Source organism: Manacus candei, unplaced genomic scaffold (assembly GCF_025592945.1).
Source record: "Manacus candei isolate 608988 ecotype Guabito, Panama unplaced genomic scaffold, ASM2559294v1 h1tg000062l, whole genome shotgun sequence".
Taxonomy (NCBI): Eukaryota; Metazoa; Chordata; class Aves; order Passeriformes; family Pipridae; genus Manacus; species Manacus candei.
Genome location: NW_026138110.1, coordinates 1,112,413 through 1,131,689, shown reverse-complemented (window position 1 = coordinate 1,131,689; position 19,277 = coordinate 1,112,413). Strand labels below are relative to the sequence as shown.

Below are 19,277 nucleotides of genomic sequence, written 5' to 3'. Positions count from 1 at the left end.
GTTTGTTTGTCTGCTCCTTCTCCCCCAGACTTCCATTAATTTGAACTGGAATTTAACGGAGCAATTTTTTGTTGTTGTTTGGAGAAAAAGCACAAGGAAGGGAAGGAATCAGCTATTTATCATTAGCCCGAGATGCTCAAGGATGAAAATTCACAGGAATAAGAGAACTGGTGGTTTCCATGAAGTAGCATTTAATTTTAACTATCTCCACGTTTGAAGTGAGGAATTTAGGAGAGCAGATGTGGGATTACAGTAAGGCTTCATTATGAAAAGAATGAGATTGGCCATAAGCTTCACTAAATGAACTCTAAAATAAGGAGACTTCTTTTCTGTACATCCGTGAAAAATGCCAACTGCTTTAACTGATTACTAAGGAATCTTTGCTTTTTTACACATTTTTATATAAAAATGCATCTGTAGCTCAACAAAAATACCCCCATGTGCTGCTGCTCTACACCCATCCTGTGGGACACCACACTGGAGGCTTCACCACACCTGCAGGGCTGGTTTTGCACAAGCCAACAGAGTCAATGCTGAGGCCAAGAACTACAAGGTAACTGGTTAAGCATTTATCACTAATGCTATTTATATATCCCTGTAGGTTTGCAAGGTACTTTTTGGACAAGTAGAAAAGTAAAGACTTCATGAAGTCAGGCAGTAAAAGGAGAGGGAATGAAGGCAGAACTGGAGGAGAAGTGATAAACCCATGTGAAGAAACCATCTACACAAAACAGCCCTGCACATACAAGGTAAGCAGTTGTCTCACGCATTAGCATTAATATCTGCCCACAGCCACCTTATTGTGCAAGATTTTTATAAATGAAAGCACAAAAAGATTGTGGCAACTTGTGCATTCCCAGAACTATGTAAAGTAACTTCCACAATCAATGCAACATGGCACATAGCAGTTACCCTTCCATCTCAATTAGATTTTCATTTTGGATTACCAAATGCAGGGTGAAAATAAAATGCCTTTCTTGAAAGGCAGCCAAAAGCCACGGTTTTCAAATTCTGGTTCATGTTCTGAGCTTTATCACAATTCCATATGAATAACAATTTCATATGAATAACAATTTCGTATGAATAAGTTCTTAGCATAGAAATTTCCACAATTGCTTAAAGGTGCATTTAAAGTCACCTATCTCCACATGAGTGCAATGCTGTAGGAATTTTAAGGGTTATTTCAATATTAATCCACAGGTTGTGGTTAAGAGGACAGAACAGAAATCCTCACGAAACACCAGCCCCAAGACAGGCCACCACCCATGGGGTGACAGGTGACAATCCCCTCTTGATCCCATTAAAATCATGTGCATTGAAGTTACTGTGACCTTGAAATAAAGGGTGAAAGTCTCACTAGATGTCAAGACTTTTAGTTCCTGTGGCATATCAGCCTATGGAGATCTTGGAAGTGATTGCTAGAAGGCTCTCTCTGTCAGGGTATGGTAAGATTCTTCCATCTTAATTCTGTGTTTTTTTAAAAAGTTGTGTTTGCACAGATTTTTTTACTCTTTTTTCATAGTGTCTGTCACTCTCTGTCTTTTAAACAGCATTTTTCGCAAATCAGAATCACCTCAAAACTGAAGAATCTCACTTTGGGGATGATTAAAAAAATAATCAAAATTCTTCCTGGGAATAAGATGAAGTTTTTCAGACAGCTGCACTTCCCACCTGTTCGCAACATTTACAGAAGGAAACACAGAGGCATTTTTTCCAGATGTGCCAAACTGATTTCTGCATTATTCAGTCCTTCTGTTCCCTCTTAGCATGCTGTCATTGTAAAATCTGAAGGGATAAGTATGAGGAGAAGGGAATATCTCACTCTGAGCTTACAGAACAGTCATTTTTCTGTGCAGGCAGGAAAACCAAACCCATGCTGCTCCCAGGAAAACACTGTGACACCAAAGAGGAGCAGCAGCAGGTTGTTTCCATGCTCTGCTGGGCAGCAGTGCACTTGTAACTGTACCCAGACACCCCTTGTGCCAACAGGAACGTCTGCTGAGGGCTGTGCCAGCCCCTGCTGTTCCTCGTTGCTCCCAGTTCCTCGGGATGGAGGGTTTGTTTGGAGGAGGAGTGGCTGAACCTGCTTTAATCTGTGTTGGGCCACAGTCCATGGCTGTAGCTCTGCCTGATGAAGGGAAGGAATTCACATCTCGGCCAAACAAGCCTCAGACATGTGCCCTGAGTGCTGCCAACAGGGACTGGTGCCTTCTCCCTTCCTGCTTGTGTCAGTCCCTCCCAGCAGGGACAGATCCAGCATTGCTGGGTTTGGCCTGTGGACTTCAAATAGTGAAAGAAAAAGGACGGGCTACAGACAAGATAAGGAAATACCTTCCAGTAGAAGCGACTTGGTTTCAATTTTAAAAAGCCAGGAAAAGATATCACACAAATATTCTTTTCTACAGTCAGGGCTAGTTATTCCCTTGAATACTAAATCAGAGCTATATATAATTTCAAAGACCAAGAAACCAACTCTCTTCCTCTGCCATAAAACTAAACAGTATTCTGTTTTCTGTTTCCAAGGAGGCTGCTAAATCACACAAAGTATTTCTTATTTCTTTTACTTTTTTTACTCTTTTGTTTTAGCTGCTGCACTCCTTTCTGTATAGCCATAAAAGCAGCCTAAGCTCAATCTAACAGGCAGCCAAACATTACACAGTCCTGACTCTGAAGAAACACAATTAGTTTTGAAATCTTCTATAGGATTCATACTTACCAGCATCTGATTTCTACAGCTGAGGTGTCCCTGACTATTTCAAGAGCCATAAAGCTTTAAGTCTAGTGGAACAGTTTCTTAATTTTCATTTTTTGTGTTCAGGTGTTAAAATTAAAAGTCTACTAAGTCATAATGTGAAGCCAGACAGTGATAATGCCAACAAAACATCTAAACCCAAGGAAAGCCAGGGGAAAAAAAAAAAAAAGACATGTCAAAAACAGCTGGGAGTGAAATATTTGAAAAGCTGTAGATCAGAGACAGTTTCTTAATAGCAAGCCAGGTTGTGCCACAAAGCAGCCAAGTTCATGTGCAACATCATCTGTCAGCCTCAAAACTCTGAGATAGTTGAAAAAAAAAGTTCATGTCTATATTAAGAAAAAGGAAAGGGAAGATGTTTTCTGAAAACGTTTTACATTTTGTCCTCAGACAGATGAAACAAAAGTGCTACATAAAAATCATAGTCTGAAAAGAAGCCCCAGAAACAGAGCTAAAGGCTGTGCCCCCCTTTCATTTGATTTATTTCCAGAGTTATTCAGCACCAAGATATTCAATCCCTAATGTAAACCTGCAGGGAACATTATTTATCTTTAAGAAGACTAGAAGGCTAAAATAATGCAAACTGAGACTTCTGCCTTTTCACTGTGTGGGGTGGGAAGAAGAGATGGATTAAAGTGCTGTAGATATCAATAGATAGTTTAAGAAGGTGGCAGGGCTGTGATTCCTTGGAATGATTCAAGTAGCACGTTCATTCTCATTAATGAAAGAAAGCTCCCAGTTTACACAGAAAAATGACAGAAATGTGGCCACATCGTGTTGGGTCTGTGCTATTCTGATTTGTTTATTTGATGCACCTAAAGTAGGTATTTCATTACAGAAGAGATAAGCAATAGCTAAAAGACCAGGTGTATATGTGCAATAGAAGAGGACTTTTCTGCCTGAGGGTAATTTTATCCCACAAATAAATGTTCATAATAAAAAGGACCCACATACCTTCGTAGTTATCACATTAGATATTTTCCATCCTTCCTAATAAAAAATTATTAATAAGAATGAAACTGGCCTCTCAAACATCTGATCACTGCTTTCAGGGAAAGGGATCAAGGGGTGGTTCTCATTATTTTTTCAGACTTAGAAAAATACATTTTAATGAGGCTGTTTTAAGCTCTACACCCCCTGTCCTTCATCTGTCTGGCTTCTGCCATTCTCTCTCATGGTATTTCTGAGCTGAGGTCACAGATGCCTTAGCAATGTTAAAATACATTATGCATATAGGCCTCAAACATATAGGGGCTGCACTTGGAATAAGTTTAACTTTTAAGGCTGTAGGACTGCATGATCACAGTGCCTGGAACAGCTTTTTCAGTAATCCTTCCACAGGAAAATTAAGGGGAAAACACCAGTCAGGAAAGATTCCAGCTTCAAACAATAGGCTTCTAATGAAGAAGCTGGACACTGTTTGACTGGTGCTGGCACCTTTCCCTCTCCAGGGTAAGCAAATTCCAAAGTACTGAATCCACTGTTGTCTCTCAAGGCTTCATAAAACATCCTGGAGAAACACTGGTCCAGCTGACAGCTAAATAGGACAGGATTGCACCCTTACCCTTAGCACAAGATTATGTTCATCCCAGACCATCTCCAACCTGAAGCACTTGCTCCTCCTGTTACTTCTAAGGCTGAAAGTTAATTTTCCTTTTGATATTCCTAAAATGCAGTCTTTCACAAATGTAAAGAGAGGAGAGGATCTGGTTCGGGTTCACACCCTCCCCTTCCAGTTCCCGCTGTGCCCAGGCCTTGATATAAATGATCTTACCCTCTGCTCACTATGAAGCTTCCTGCCAGGATCATTTTCCATGCCATTCACCTCTTTATTTTTCCCATTGCCAGCTCCAGCTTCTCCTCTCTGTTAGATAAAAGTTATTTATCCTTACTTTCAAGATTCATTATAATTCACTCCCTACTTATTACCTCTCATCCAGAGATGGACTTTCTTCTCTGGTTAGTGCACAGTGCTGGTTTCAGGCACCCCTGGAGTACCTGTGAGATGCAGCCGAGCATTTATTCCCTGTCCTTTGGTTCTCCTCTGTGTCTTTGGCACAGGGGAATGGACAGATGGGAACACAGGAACAGACACAGGAGCCAGTGCTAAGGCAGTAAAACCTCTTGGATTGGACACAGTCTCTTGTCACAGGCCTGAGAAGTGATTTGCACAAAGTACCCACAGCCCTCCCAAGCTAAATAATAGAAGGAAATAAATAACAGGGAAATAGCGGGCATGTAATATGTAAATATTTTCTGAATCGCATCTTTCTACAGAAAATGTTACCCCATGTTGGCCAACAGGAGTCCTTGTACTACTTTCAGTGTGGTTTGGAGGAGGCCACGAGGCCACACACACTGGGAAGTTCTGAAAAATGACATACTGCAAAAGTAAAAGACGTTTTCTCCCAGATGTTTTCTCCCTCAGTTTTCCAGGGGTGTGAGAGCAGAGCTCAAATGAACACGCCTGGTACACTGTACCAAACTAAGGCTTCCCAAGCCACTAATACAAAAGATGGATCCTCAAACACCAGGCACAGGTGACAAGATAAGAAGCTCGGCACATCATGTATCAGATACAAATGGATCCATCTGTCAGCAGTCATTTTATGAGGGAATTGCTCCCAATTATGCCAGAAACAGCTTTTAATGAAACGTGATTTGAAAGTACTACAGAGGGGAAGAAAAAGTGCAAAGTAAATTCCTGATACAGTGAAAATTGAAAAGAGTGATAGATTCTGCCATTCTAATTGGCAAACAGAAGGGAGGGTTTTGATAGAGGGGGCAGTAGAAGAGCTTTTGGGGCTGTATTTGGCTGGGATAGCAATCTTCTAATCATATGTCCAGCCTGTCTTCAGAGGTCATTTTCCAGGTACATGTTCAGATGAGAAATAGAGGTGTTATATGACAATTTCACTGATGGCTGCAAAGAAATGTTCATTATGTTGCCTTCTTGCCACAGGAGGGACCAGCCATGTATCAAATGGGGGAACAGGTGTCAAGGAAAAACTGGAGTTTAGGTATTCTGAATCTAAATCCTTCATACAGTCCTTTCTCTTATGACAGGAAGTCAATGAACCCATATTAAGTGGCAGGCAAATATTTTTTTCTCCCCAATTTCTTCTGAGTTTTGGATTTTTGGTTGTTTGGTGTGGTTTTTTTTCATTATTTCATATTTATTATCTCAGTCACCATGAGAGCTGCTCTTCCCACAGCCTGGCTGCTGGAGGCACACCATTTATTTATTTTGGCAAAGCAGTCACCTGTGTTCTAGTCTGAGAGACGGGGTTTAATAATGCTGAATTTAAAGTTATTAGAAATACCATTGCTTTCACAAGTACACAAATATTGAATTACTACATCTGTTGGAGATCGGCTGAATTACGAGTAGGATTTCATTGACTGATTTATGCTGGAAATTCACATTTACAAATTATATTCCCCAATAAACCAGGCTTAGGTATGACAGAGAAGTTATTGCTGTTACTCGTGAAATGTTTTCTACTTTGCTCTTTGTTCTTGGGAATGCTGTACACCCAACAATATATTTCCCGCATGAAATAGCTTTCCTGAAACATCTGCTGCCAGAAAGTTTGTCCGGAACTTGCAAATGATGGATGAATTTTTGACAGGTAATTGCAATTCAGATCAGATGCAGACAGATTTAGTACCTAGAAGCTCCCAGTTTATTAAAATCACCATTGATTTATTTGAGCACCCCCCTCTCTTTTCACCACCATTCAGAAATTAATCACTTGGGTATGGTGTTCAGGGCTCATCCAGCTGCTCCTAATATGAAATACATCAGTTTATCCCAACTTTATCTATCTCTCAGCACTTCTGGAGAACCTATCCCCACAGTATCTAGTCACCACTAAACCCAACATCGACAATTAGTGGAAGCCTTTAACGAAGCTCCAAAGAAATTCTAGAATTTGTATTAGTTAAAAGGTTTAAACTCTTCAGACTTCTCTTCAGGTTTACTACAGCAAATTAAGTGTCATCACTATCCATCCCACCTATGAAAATCATGTTTATCCTTTTCTCTAGTAGCTGGAAAGACTGGAAGGCTCCATTGGTTTGATTCCCATCAGTACAGTGTTCTTTTTGCAGCATATAACAAATTCATTACTGAATAGACATATGTCACTGAAATATATATATATTATATATACACATGGTGCTTTCACCAGTTCTCAGTGAAGTAAGCAAAGGTTCACTGGAAATATTTCACTCAGCTCTGGCAGTTTCCAGACAGATTTCCATCAAACCTTTTGGAAATTCAGGCATTGACTTTCTTTGCAGCTCACATCTGTTCTGATAAAGGATTAGTTATGCATGGATAACAGCCATATGACCTCCAGCTATTTTTCTTATACCTTTCCCAGATTAAACAGAGCTAGGTAAGTGTGGGACATGCTTGGAAAAAAGCCATAGAAAGTTAGGGATGCTGAGGTAAAACGAGCATGGCAAATGCAGACACTTAAAGCATTTCTACTTGATTTAACCCAGAATTGTCATTACAGTTATTCCAGAATAGCCACTGAAGTGACTCAAAGAGAAGAATGGCAGAAGGTGATGTAATTCCTTGGATATAACCTAAAAATACACAACTGCCAGCACCTGCTCAGAGATCCCAATATTCCCTCCTGCAGTAGGCACAAGCAGATGTCAAAGGACAAGTAAGACCCAACCATGGTACTCCTGTGAGTACTATTCCACCTGCCAATTCCTTCCAGCCCAGAGGGATTTTCTCAGCCAGATGTAATTTTGTGCATTTACTGTCAAAGGTAAGTACCATTTGGCTCATGTGGACATAAGTGCCTGCTCCAATTTGTTTGTCATTTAAAGTCTATTTTGGATGCTGGTCTTGCCCTAAGCCATCGAATGTTGCTTTTATTATTCCATATGCCAGTAACTGTACTTGAAGAAGAAACCTAAAGGCATGTCTACTTTTGTGCAGATACCATAATCTCTTGCTGAAAACAACAATAAGGCTTGTTTTAACAACGACTTAAACTGGTTTAGCTGTTTGGCTGAAGGGAATGGCAATTGCTTGTATGTGCAACAAATGAATTACAGAAACATTATGTCTGTAGTTTATATCGTGCTCTTACAAGAATAGCTTTTCTTGCATAAAAAAAGCATATATTAAGAGTTTTAAGGTCAGTTTGTGCTTCTTCGGTCACAATAACTTAGCTAGATTTCTAGTGTACTCTTTTCTCAGCTGGCTATGAATAATGCCCACCTCATGGGTAGAACTGAGCTTAGGTAGAACATTCCTCCTCAGTCTGACAGGGGTTCGTCACCTTTTCTCTCTACGAGTGGCGACAAGATCTGGGACAAAAGAGATCCATGTCGTTCCTCCCACCAAGGAGCTGTTACTTGGTTTATGTGATGCCTCTCTTGTTCTCTCCACCTCCCTCTAGATGACCAGTGCTGTCCCCTCAGAGGTGTTTAACTGGCTGGGATTACTCCATCTAACCATGCACAGGCCTTTGTTATCTCACTATAACTCCCCAGGGTCCTACATTTTGATGCTTTCTTAGCTCCTTTCCAGTCTGCTACACATTAAACCCACAGGGCCAGCGTCCAGTACTTTTCAGTGTTAAATCTGAGGTGGTGAAAGGCATAGAATAAGCAGAGGCCTAGACAAGGTGAGCTATCAGGAATGCTTGAAAGAAATAAAATTATTTAATCTAGATTGGAGAATAGTGAGAAAGGGATCCTATGTCCAAGTACTCAGCTTGACTATTTGAGCCCTGTGGTTTCTGATTTCTTACAACTGACCCACCTGTCTGTGCCATTACAGGAGAGGGAAACACAGTTTTGCAAGATGTGATCCATTTCTGGTGAGTGGAAAAGGAGGGTAAGGAGTAATGTTTTTACCAATATTCATTCTCTCCTTAATTACACAGGTTGCTGCAAAGAAATTATTCTTCTGCCAGAATTTTGCTGGTATGAATGCTCATCAATCTTTTAATGATTTTAGATAGAATATGTGGATTCTCTCTCTCTTGCTTATGAATAGTGGTTTAAATTTTTAGCAAGCTAATATTTTAAAGAAAAAGGGCCCACAGTGTCTCTGACAAAGCTGATTATAGAATATCAGAATGAGAATACACCTCTATTAAAAACAGCTTTATAGGGAGTGAAGATTTATAGTGGTGTTCTGCTGATTCATGAATACTAGATATGGAAATCCATTTCTGGCAGCCACTCAGTGATGAAATATGTAGCATATAATGCATTTGTCTGTAAGACAAATGTGTGCTTTGGCTGATTAAAGAAGATATACGAACTCCTAAAAAAAAAGGAGAGGAATTATTCCCAGGAACAAACCAGCTAATTATAAAACCAACAGGGAACCAAACGTGTATGTTGAATAACTATATAATTTTTCCCAAACAGAAAACTTTGCATGTTAATTTCTAATATACTCTATATGCAACTTCAATATCTAAAGACCCATATATACTATTGAATATTTGAAATCTACCCCTCTGCTGGTTCTAGGCCTGTTTTCAGACAGGTGGCTTATTGCACAGCAGGCACAGAAAGGTGGGTGAGGTTTTTTGGTTGATTTTTTTTTTGTTATCACAAGGATCTGTCAATCTAAGAAACAATTTTTTGAGAAAAAACAGTTCAGCCTCAAACATTGAACAAATGATAAAGGAAGCTTTTTAAAAATAGAAGTGCCTACATGTGTTGATAAGACAATATGTGAATGCTGATGAATAAATATAATCTGCTCGAGAAAGCTAAATTTCAGCTTGTCCTCACATATAAGCTATTTGCATTCCTACAGATGTGTTGATTTTACATGCCTCGTGGACAAGAAAATAGAAATGTTAAAAAACAGCTCTTCCCTATCTAAGGTTAGAAATAAATGACTCCGTTGTTCTGTCAGGTTCAGAGACTTGAGGCAATTGATGCTGTTTGAATAAAAAAGATCAGGATCCAAATCACTGAGCTTATATTTTAAAATTTCTGTAGTGCTCTTGCAGAAATAAGAGCAAACTGTGTAATGGGTTCAGGCACAAAACCCTGAAAGATGAGGGCTTTGAAATCTGTAGATTTCTCTGAAACTTAATGGCTCCAAACACATTCTGTTAAGATTCAGCTTTGCTAAAAGAAGAGATAGTAGGTCTATGTATGTCTTTTAATTCAAAAAGGAAGGCTGTGTGATAGCTCAGAACTGACAAATTTTCACATTTTTCCCCCTGGTTTTGTTCTAGTGGGTTTAATGGAATGCATGATGTTCAAAGGATGTTATGCTTTTCATATTTCTTTTCTCCATTTTCTCTTCTATCCCATAAGAAAAAGAAAGAGAAAAAGATAAATGGCAAGCGAGAGAGGGAGTGTTTGTTGCTTTGTGGCATACAAAATAGGGAGGGGGAAAAAGAAAGACACAAACCCAGAAAATTTCTAAATGTAATAAGGAACACACTGAAAACAGTTGTTACAAATGTCTGTGAAGTAGAAGCAACTATGATTATTTACAGTTTCTAATTTTAACAACTCCTATTTAAAAGCACATATGTCGTTTTCTTTGCACATCCATACCTTTTCTACCATGGTAGGATGGGATATAAAAATACATGGTGCAAGCCAAAACTACAGAGCAGCACAGCAGATGCATTGCATTATGTTTACTTTGAAGTGAAGAACTATGACATATTGCAGGAAAATTCCCAGTGGCAGAGCTGGCAGTAGAGCCTGTGTGGACAAGGCCCTATTCTGCCTTGTTTGTCAGGGGGATCAATGGATGCTGACCACAAAGATGTAAGAGGGATGGTTTTTTGGCTATTCCTCTCCTATCAGATTGCAGTGGATAGTATTCCAGCCCTTAGACATGAGCTTGAAGCCATTCTGGAAAGCTGAATGAGCACCAACCATCTGGTGAGGCAGAGCAACCTGGTAAATCTCCATTTCTCCCAAGGGCTGCCCTCAGATCCACACCGTGAATATCCCTGGTCGTGGTACTTTCAGCATAAACAGCCACGAATTGAAGTTATGTATCTTGACCTTTCTAATCTTCTGACATCACATTCTCCCCACTTTACTTGCTACCAAGCTCTTGTCTGACCCCTCCCTCAGCCATGGGCAGGGGTCACCCTTTGGGCTGCACTGCCCTTTGTAGCTGGAGATTACTTCCCCTTAATCTGATCCTCCATGTCCATTCTGTAAAGTTCATGTCCAACAATCCTGTTTTCTTTTAAAATCATGACAGAGTGTTCTCCTGCACAGTTGTTTACTCATGACTTCATTCAAGTCTTGAACTCTTCCCTCTCTGGCTCTCAGGCATGAATGATCCTTAGGATCAAAGCCACATAGGCATCGTTTAAAGGGACAGTTACTCCAGTAAGGACAGCAGAAGACAGGACAGAGGAGAGAAAAGGACGGGACAGGACTAAAAAATTTGATTGCATGACTGTTTTTACACCTGATAAGAGAGGTCACTGGAGTAGGGCCCAAATATGCAAACCCAACAGTTTCTCTCATACTGAGAATTTTTTGGTCAGCTGTAATTATTTCTTAGCCTCTTAGTAGTGGGGACATAGAGGCTGGGATATTCTAATTGCACAAAACTGTGTTTGTTACACAAAATATTATAGGTCCTTCATTTAATAAATTTGTGCTATCTTGGCTCATGTACTCCAAGGACATTTTGCCTTTTCAGTGTCCCTTTTTGACACCCTCTGGCTGATAGGACAAATCAGCAGCAGCGATTCCCTATGTCACAGTTATGGTCTCGGTTCAACAAAAACATTAAAGCTGTGCCAAGATCCTACAGAAACCTGGAATAAGGGTTAAGTGGCATGCTTCAGGTTTTCCTCTGCGAGCCCTTGAATCCTACCATGCTACTGGAATCATCAAGAAACCTTGCCCAGAATGTACACACTTGCTCAGTAATTGCATCCTTTTATCTTCTTCTCTAGCCTTCCAGTATTGGGATTGAAAAATCCAGCCTAATTATTATCCTTCAGGATATCCTACAGGAATCCCATCAGATAAAAAAATTGTTTCAACACCATGAAACATTAAACCACCATAAAACATTAAAACAGTGCAAAAGATCTGAGCCCAGGGCAGAGGTAGAAAGAAAACTGTGCCTGTTATTCAGAGTGTTTTGGTTTCTCGGCTCTGCTAAAGAATAAACATATTTTCAGTAGCTTGAGGGAAGTAGGCTGTGATGCCATAGCAAATGTGGATCAAAGCTGAACTCATCATTTGTATGATTCTCTTTGCACAGATAATAAAAACAACTAAAATAAGGAAATACCAAGTTATAAGTCATTGAGAGAAGGTGATGAGTTTACATGTAATTCCAAATAGTCCTTGTAATCAGTGTGTATTGAATAGTTAGTTGAAACAGATCCCTAAAAGACTCCAAACCTTTTGTCATTTATACCAGAACTAACCATAAGAAGGGATCTGATGTACAGGTGAAAGATGAGCTGCAAACCTTTTTCACTTCTCTTAAAAAACTGACCATGTATAGAATACAGCTTTAAAAATTAATGGGACTGATCCTATTTCAGTGTTGTCTCATTAAACAGTGCATTAAAATAATAAAAAGATCCTGCAGCTTTGATAAAACATGGCATGCTTTGTGATTCTTTTTACACATAGTGTTAGAATCATTTGGAGAACAGTAAAAATGGTTTCAAAGCTCTAGACTGAAAATAAATCTATCTGATGTCCTTCTTTCAGAAGTTGTCCTTTCCTTGGCCATTGTTAATGTTAATATTTTGAGCAGAATAGTTCACACTGCTCTATCCAAAAAGGACTAGAAAATGGAGGTTCAGTCAAATATTTGACCATATTTTTTCACCAAGAATAGCCAAAGATACTAAATGTAAACACCAATGTCCAAGTCATTTTAGGCAGGAAAAGGGCATAAGGTCTCCTAACCTGTGTAACACAGACCAGCTAAACAAATCTTTAAGGCATTTAACTAAAAGGGTTTATTATCTTAAAATATATCTATATTTAATATGAACTGATGAGATCTTTTTGATGAAAATACGAACAGAAAAACAAATTCCCTTCCAATTAAATCCTCAGAGATAGAATTAAACTCAATAGAATGGCTTTACTACCTCACCAATGGACTTTGGCATTAAGTCCCAAATGGGAAAAATTTAAGAATAGGTTTAAGTTAAACTCTTTGTATGACAAGGAAGAAAACCTAACCAAGGATTGCAATTAACATTTTTATACCCACAATTCTATTTTACATATGACTTCCCTTACAACTCTTACTTTATTGGGAAGTGCATTTTTTCCAAGTAGAAATAAATAACTTAACAAGTATTCTTCCTGAGAAGATGGTTTGATGTCTGTTGAGAAGTCTGAGCTATAATTTACAGAAAATAGGTTACCTAATAAAAACTCATTACAAAAGCAGCAGCAATGGAAAGGAGGAGGATGGGTCATTTCTCACAAGGAAGTGATGCATTGCTGATCCTAATGATGTTAAAAAAAATCAATACTTTTCTTATTTTTGCCTTTCCTGGGCTGATAGATTAATATCACTGTTTTTCTTCCTCCTGTGCTTCCACTTCACAGCTGATACTGAAGAACAGCCCGTTAAAAACCAGTATATTTGTGTTTTAAGACTCCCTACGGAGGGCATTGCCTGTGTTTCGTGAGCCACCAGCTGTGGGAATAAGTAAGAACAGGCTACCACGAAAGGGCATTTGTAGGAAGAACAAAGAGAACCAAAGAGGTTAATATGGTTGTACTTACAATTTAATAAAAAAGACCAAACCAAAACACAACAAAACCCAGGTAGATTTACTGCAATTGGAAAGGTTAGAAATATTAGAAAAATTACATTAAAGGCTAATAGAATATATGATGTCATTTTAGGTGCCTCCTGCAGCTTGTCCTTTAAAATACACCAACATCTTAGACATGGAAGGTCAAGAGAGGACAAAAAAAGCTACATATGTACCAGCTCCTGTTTGTTTTCCTCTCTCACTGTTTTCTGTTTTCTCTGCAGTGACCTGATGAGAGATCATTAGTCTGAAAACCGAACTTGAACTTCAGAATCAGGATTGCAATGGGAAAGAATCACAGCAGAAGCTGCTTGGGTTTTTAGTCTGCACTTACCCCAAAGAAAGAACGAAGTTCTAGAGTCATGGAAAATTAGAAAGAAAAAAGCACAAGATCGTGACCGGAAAACGAGCACTTCCTTCTCACCATAAACTTGTTCACTAGGCAAGTATTTCACCTCTAATAAAAGTTAATACATGCTAAATCTGCAGTGAGTGCAGTTAAACATCACATATTACAATTGATGCACCACCCCCCACTCAATAATGTCACTGAAATCAAACTTCAGCGTTTTACATTAATGTAATTTAAATAACCAATAAACAGCATATGGTAATGCTAAAACAAGGAAATGAGTCACCATGTAAAAAATTATTTCTTTTTTAAACAGAAGAAAGATTAAGCACATCTTTAGTGGTAGATTCATGGGAATAACTTAACCAAACAGAAATATGCCTGGCATAGCCCCAATATTTCCTGTTCCAATTAAGTATGACAAACCATTACAGAAGATGTGCAGCAAGTCTCTTACCTAAGCAGGGGTTTAGGATAGGACCAAGAGGTGACTTTTTTCCCTTATGTTTCTTTTCACTTTGAGAAGAGGTGCTGTAGCTACCAAAATGATGAAAAAAAAAAAAAAGATCCTAATGGGCAAAATGCCCCGAGCTCCTGAATTACAGAGAATTACACTGACTTTTCAAGTAGTTAGAGAATGATAAATATTTTCATATAGAGGAAACTGAAAATAGAAAAAACCTATTCATCATCATTAGTAATTATTTTTGCAGTGGTTTGGGGGGACATGAAAGGAGAGAGAAGCCCCAACAGAAAGGTGTTAATGAAGGAGAAGAACTATCAGCTCCAGACCTACTGAAAGATTTGAGGTGAAGCAAGTATTGCTTCCCTCTCTTACATCATTCCACCCCAGCTGTAAGTTTTACTTATTTTTTCTTTTCGCCTGTCATGGTACAATATGTCAACATAAACCAGGCTTTGATACTACAAAGAGCACATCATGTACAAGTGCTGTACAGTCCTTATTTCTTCAGATTTTGTTTCATTTATGTTTTGAAAAACAGCCACATATTGCTTCCACGCATTTTCTTTTATCCTGACAGCTCTTGATTAAAGACAATTCAAACTTCTCCGGGTTGGCCGACAAACTATTGTCCCTCATGGCTTAACATAGATTCTGTTATGGAGTAAAGGTGTAAATATGGCAGGGAATTTATGAGAGTCTCCAGGATGTTATTTTTCATCTCTTTTTCCTAGATTTTTAAACAAAGTGCTAGCTATACCATCAAAACATTTGACAGATGACCAGGTATTTAAAAAATGCCAAATCCTGATCTAGTTATAATCATTATAATCCCACAGAAGTATTCCCAAAGCTTTTATAACAATACCTGAGTTCAAGGTGGAAAGACTTAAGCAAAATCCACTGTCTTCCCATGCTAAAACCTACACTATTGGATAAATAGGGATTTAGTTCAAATTAAACAGATGATTAAAGAAGAAAAAGCTCGGAGAATAATCAGCACTAATTATAGTGATGTTGCTAGTGTAATTAATCAGTTTTGCAACCTGCAAAATTGAGATAAAGAGCTGGAAGATCTAGAGATGAAAACTCACTATGTAGAGATTATGGACTGTCTTCCCCAAAATAACACATTAACACTAATTTTTCTTGGGGGTGGGTTGTCTTTTGCCCCCTTTCTCCTGGCTGCTAAAGGGAGGAACCTGCTCTGTTTCCTACGCTCCTCAGCCCATGGAGCTGAGGCCACTTAAAATATCTGCAGTGACCTAAAAAGGACAAAGAATATTAACCTAATCCAGGCATTCACACCCATATCTATGCACTCAAAGAACTTATATCAAAGACTGTTGTTGTTTATGAAGCTATTTTTCAAAAGCATATAAAGTTCTCTTGCACCATGCACTGGTAAAATGAACTATAAAAATAATTTTACAGTGACATGAAAGCTATAAATCATAAGGACAGAAATTCATGGATGTACCTTTATCTAACATGCTGTCCTTGAGTCCTCCTGTTAAGCTTTGCATACAAGAATATAGCAAAACCTCTCGAATAATCTGTGATTTTACATATTAGCTGTAAAGTGGTGTTTGTCATAATGAATGAGTAAATACTGTTCATCTCAATTGTGTTTCAACATTAGTTTTATGTTGTCCTGGCCCTGTAGGTTCAAGAAGTAACCTTAGCACTACTTCAGAGTAGTTTTTGTGATTTAATTTTATATTTATGTCTTTACTCAGCTGCGAGAGATTTTTCCAATAAATAAAGAGAGGGGCCATGAATCTTCCCTTGCAGCTGTAAATTCTTGCAGCAGGCTACATTTTTAGTGATGCAAAGGCTGGCGCTCGTCAGCTCTTTCACGATAAATATATCAATGTCCCTCTGAAGCCCCCGGTGGAAATATGGTTCCAATTTTTTTCTTAAAAACATGGATCAATCATTGTTGCCCTTGCCTATTCTTTTCTGTCAAATGCTCCAAATGTGCTGGAGTATCTGTAAAAAGTTTGAGAAGCACTTTGGCTTACAATCCTGTTGAAGAACACAACTTTGGTGTGGCTCTAGCTTACTTTCCTGGAGATCTTCGAGGAGCTGGTCCCCACTCAGAGATGAACATGATTAATGGCAATCCAACACATTCAATAGACTTTATCAAGCAGTGGAAGGGCCTTTCTTGCCTGCAGCAGACCCTGAGATCAGGATCTAACAGCTCCCTGTGCCTCTGGGCTCTAGGGTACGTATTCCATACCCCTGGAGGAAAGCACCAAATGTCCCACCAGTAGATACAGGGCAGAGAGAGATTATAGGTTTACATGGTAAAGTAGCTTTCCAATTTAGTAAAATTTAAACATTTGAATTAAATTAATAAATTGAATTAAATTAATTAGAAATCTAATTTACTAAAATTTAGAAAGTAAAACTTCCCAGTTTACTGCACTGGCTAGAAATTTTTGTTCTGTGCTTAGTGAATTTATTCAGTCTTTTGTTAGATAAGTAACCCTTCTGAAAAAAAGGCAATTCCAGACCAAGGAGATTACTGGAGAGACAGTAAGAACTAAACACTTTATGATTTAACATGGTATTTGGGTTTTGTCCACTAGTGATGAAGGAGACCCAACAACTTTTCTGATGTCTAAGTCTCTTATTGTAGTTATATCAGCCCTTGCAGTTGGATTAAAACATCAGGGCTTTGAAATTCCAGAAGTTTGTGACTCACAGAAAGGAAATTGCAAAGGAGAGAAAGGCAGGAGGAGTGAGCTTCCCCTCCTGTGAAGTTCGCTACTCGAGCTTTTTTGCCAGTGACACACTCATGTCCACCCAAAATGTAACGTGTGGAAGTGGCTTTGATCCTTTTCTCTCTAATGATCTGCTCAGTCAGAACCTTGTCATGAAAATGTGACACCACCATCTTGTTAATGCTCACCTTCTGGAAGAGCTGTGCTTTGAATGAAAGCATCAAAGATCTTCCTTAATCTACTTTATGGCAAAGTCTCTATTTTATGGCCATATACACTAAAAAAACCACAATATTTGAAGTTACAGTATTGCATAGCTGAATCCAGCCCAGTACAACCCACCAGTGACTGCCTGGACAACCTCAAAGATCCCACAAACTGACAAAACCTATTTCTAAAACACTATTATCAATATTGGCTTTTTCTCAAGAAAAACCCAGACTGAAGGAAGGGAGTCTGTATGAAACTCAAGCTGATAAATACCACAGCTAACAAAGAGAGGACACACTGCTTCTTACAAGTAAGAAATTACTATGGTTTCTTAAATGAGTTGTCTAAGATACACTACAGAGAAGCAATTCTTGTAAGAATTATAATCCTCAAAAGTAATTTGTTTAAGCAGTCTTGTGATGCACCAAAAAAAAATAATTAAAAAATAAGGAAAAACCCATCCAGATCCCTGACAAAGAGCACCACCAGGGCTGCTGGCAAGGCTGTACCACACTTGAGTCCAAGGGAGTAGGGGCTGGCTCCAGAATTCAACAGGAGAAGCCAGGACTTTGGCTCAGCAGGAGCGCAGGAGCTGTTATCCATCAGACTCTGCAGAAATACCCCTTTCCTATTTGTTTTCAAGCCTCAGGCTCCAGCCACATACAAGAATCTCCACCAAGCACCATGAAAGTAATTGTGACTTTTCTTGGGCAACATGGCATGGTATTGCAGTCACTCACCTTCCTCGTGGGGACTCTCCTCCTGGTTTCTGAGTGTGGTTCTCCTGTGTCCTTATCCCTGCAGAGTGTTTCAGGCACCCTCACCACTCCTCCTGGCGCAATGGCAGAGGGATACGTTGATGTAAATCATCCTAAAATTCCAGAAGCATTTTGCAGAAGGCAAATACAAGCTCCACAGCACCTGGAGCCTCAGAGGGTTTTCCATACGCCAGCAGAGGTGAAGCTCTGGAACAGAAAGGCAAAATTTTTGGTACCTTGCCTGGTCTGAGCCAGCCTCGTACAGCCCAAGCTGCCTCAATTCACGCTGCAGTGACAGATGCCAAAACCTGTCGCAGGTGCTTGGCATTTTTAATGTTAAAACATGCCACAGGCCGCTGTGCTCCTCGGCATATGGGGCAGCAAGTGCCCTGTCTGCAGCTGTGCATGGACAGCAGGGACACTCGGCTGGCCAGACAAATTTCACCTTCATACCTGGTGCTGCAGCTTGGGCTGATGGGATCCTTGCTGCAACAAAAATGGAGTAAAATTAGGGAGAAGAAATCACAAAGGCTCTAAGTGGACTCTTACACTACTTTTTTTACTTATCATCCATCTAAAAATGCTAATATTGCATTGGTTATGTGTAGAAGAACTTGAAAAATGTAAGACAAGCATAGAAGTCCTCAGAATTCCAGTTCAGGGCTGATCTTCTTTTCTCCCTCAACTGTCTGATCTTATCAGTTACCCACAGCTCACGACATGGAGGGTACAAGTCCCTCATGCCTGCATATTCCTATGCAGCTTTCAAGACCTTGTGAACCTTGTTTCAGTTTCTAGGCCACATTATTTGCTGCTGACGAGCCAGGATTCAAGTCCAAAGACTTAAGGGGGCTGTAGTACAACACACTTATAAATAATGTTTTAGATTACTCTGGAAGCAAAAACATGGGTTCAGTGCCAAAGGAAGCCAGAGAAGCATTTCTGGGATGTTCTAACTCTTATGAGACACCTCAGTATGTTTTGTAGCTATGCTTTAAATCAGTTCTGCCCTAAAGGAGTGGGAGACAGGGAGACAGAACGAGTGGAGTTCCCTGCCAGTCCAGATGTTTAAATTATCCATCTGTGAGTGGCTTCCTGCACCACGACTGTAGGAGATTGGAGGAATGCTTGACTGGCTCAAAACAATGAGGTGGGAAGTAGAGGGGAACTGGGCAAACTCTGTGTAGATGGGATGGCCACTGCTCCACTCCATCCCCTTGAGC

At 39.4% G+C, this 19,277-nt stretch overlaps 2 long non-coding RNA genes across 2 annotated transcripts in view; one reads left to right on the top strand and one right to left on the bottom strand.

Moving 5' to 3' along the window:
* Nucleotides 1-19,277, bottom strand: part of LOC127478783 (uncharacterized) — a 73,955-nt gene that overhangs the window by 12,295 nt on the left and 42,383 nt on the right. Inside the window, exon 17 of the long non-coding RNA XR_007907340.1 lies at nt 18,037-18,261. This is a non-coding gene — a long non-coding RNA (uncharacterized LOC127478783). The remainder of the gene's footprint in view (nt 1-18,036; nt 18,262-19,277) is intronic.
* Nucleotides 5,142-13,975, top strand: LOC127478789 (uncharacterized). Its single transcript, XR_007907348.1, has 3 exons — nt 5,142-7,542; nt 8,565-8,604; nt 13,764-13,975. It is a non-coding gene; the product is annotated as an uncharacterized LOC127478789 (long non-coding RNA).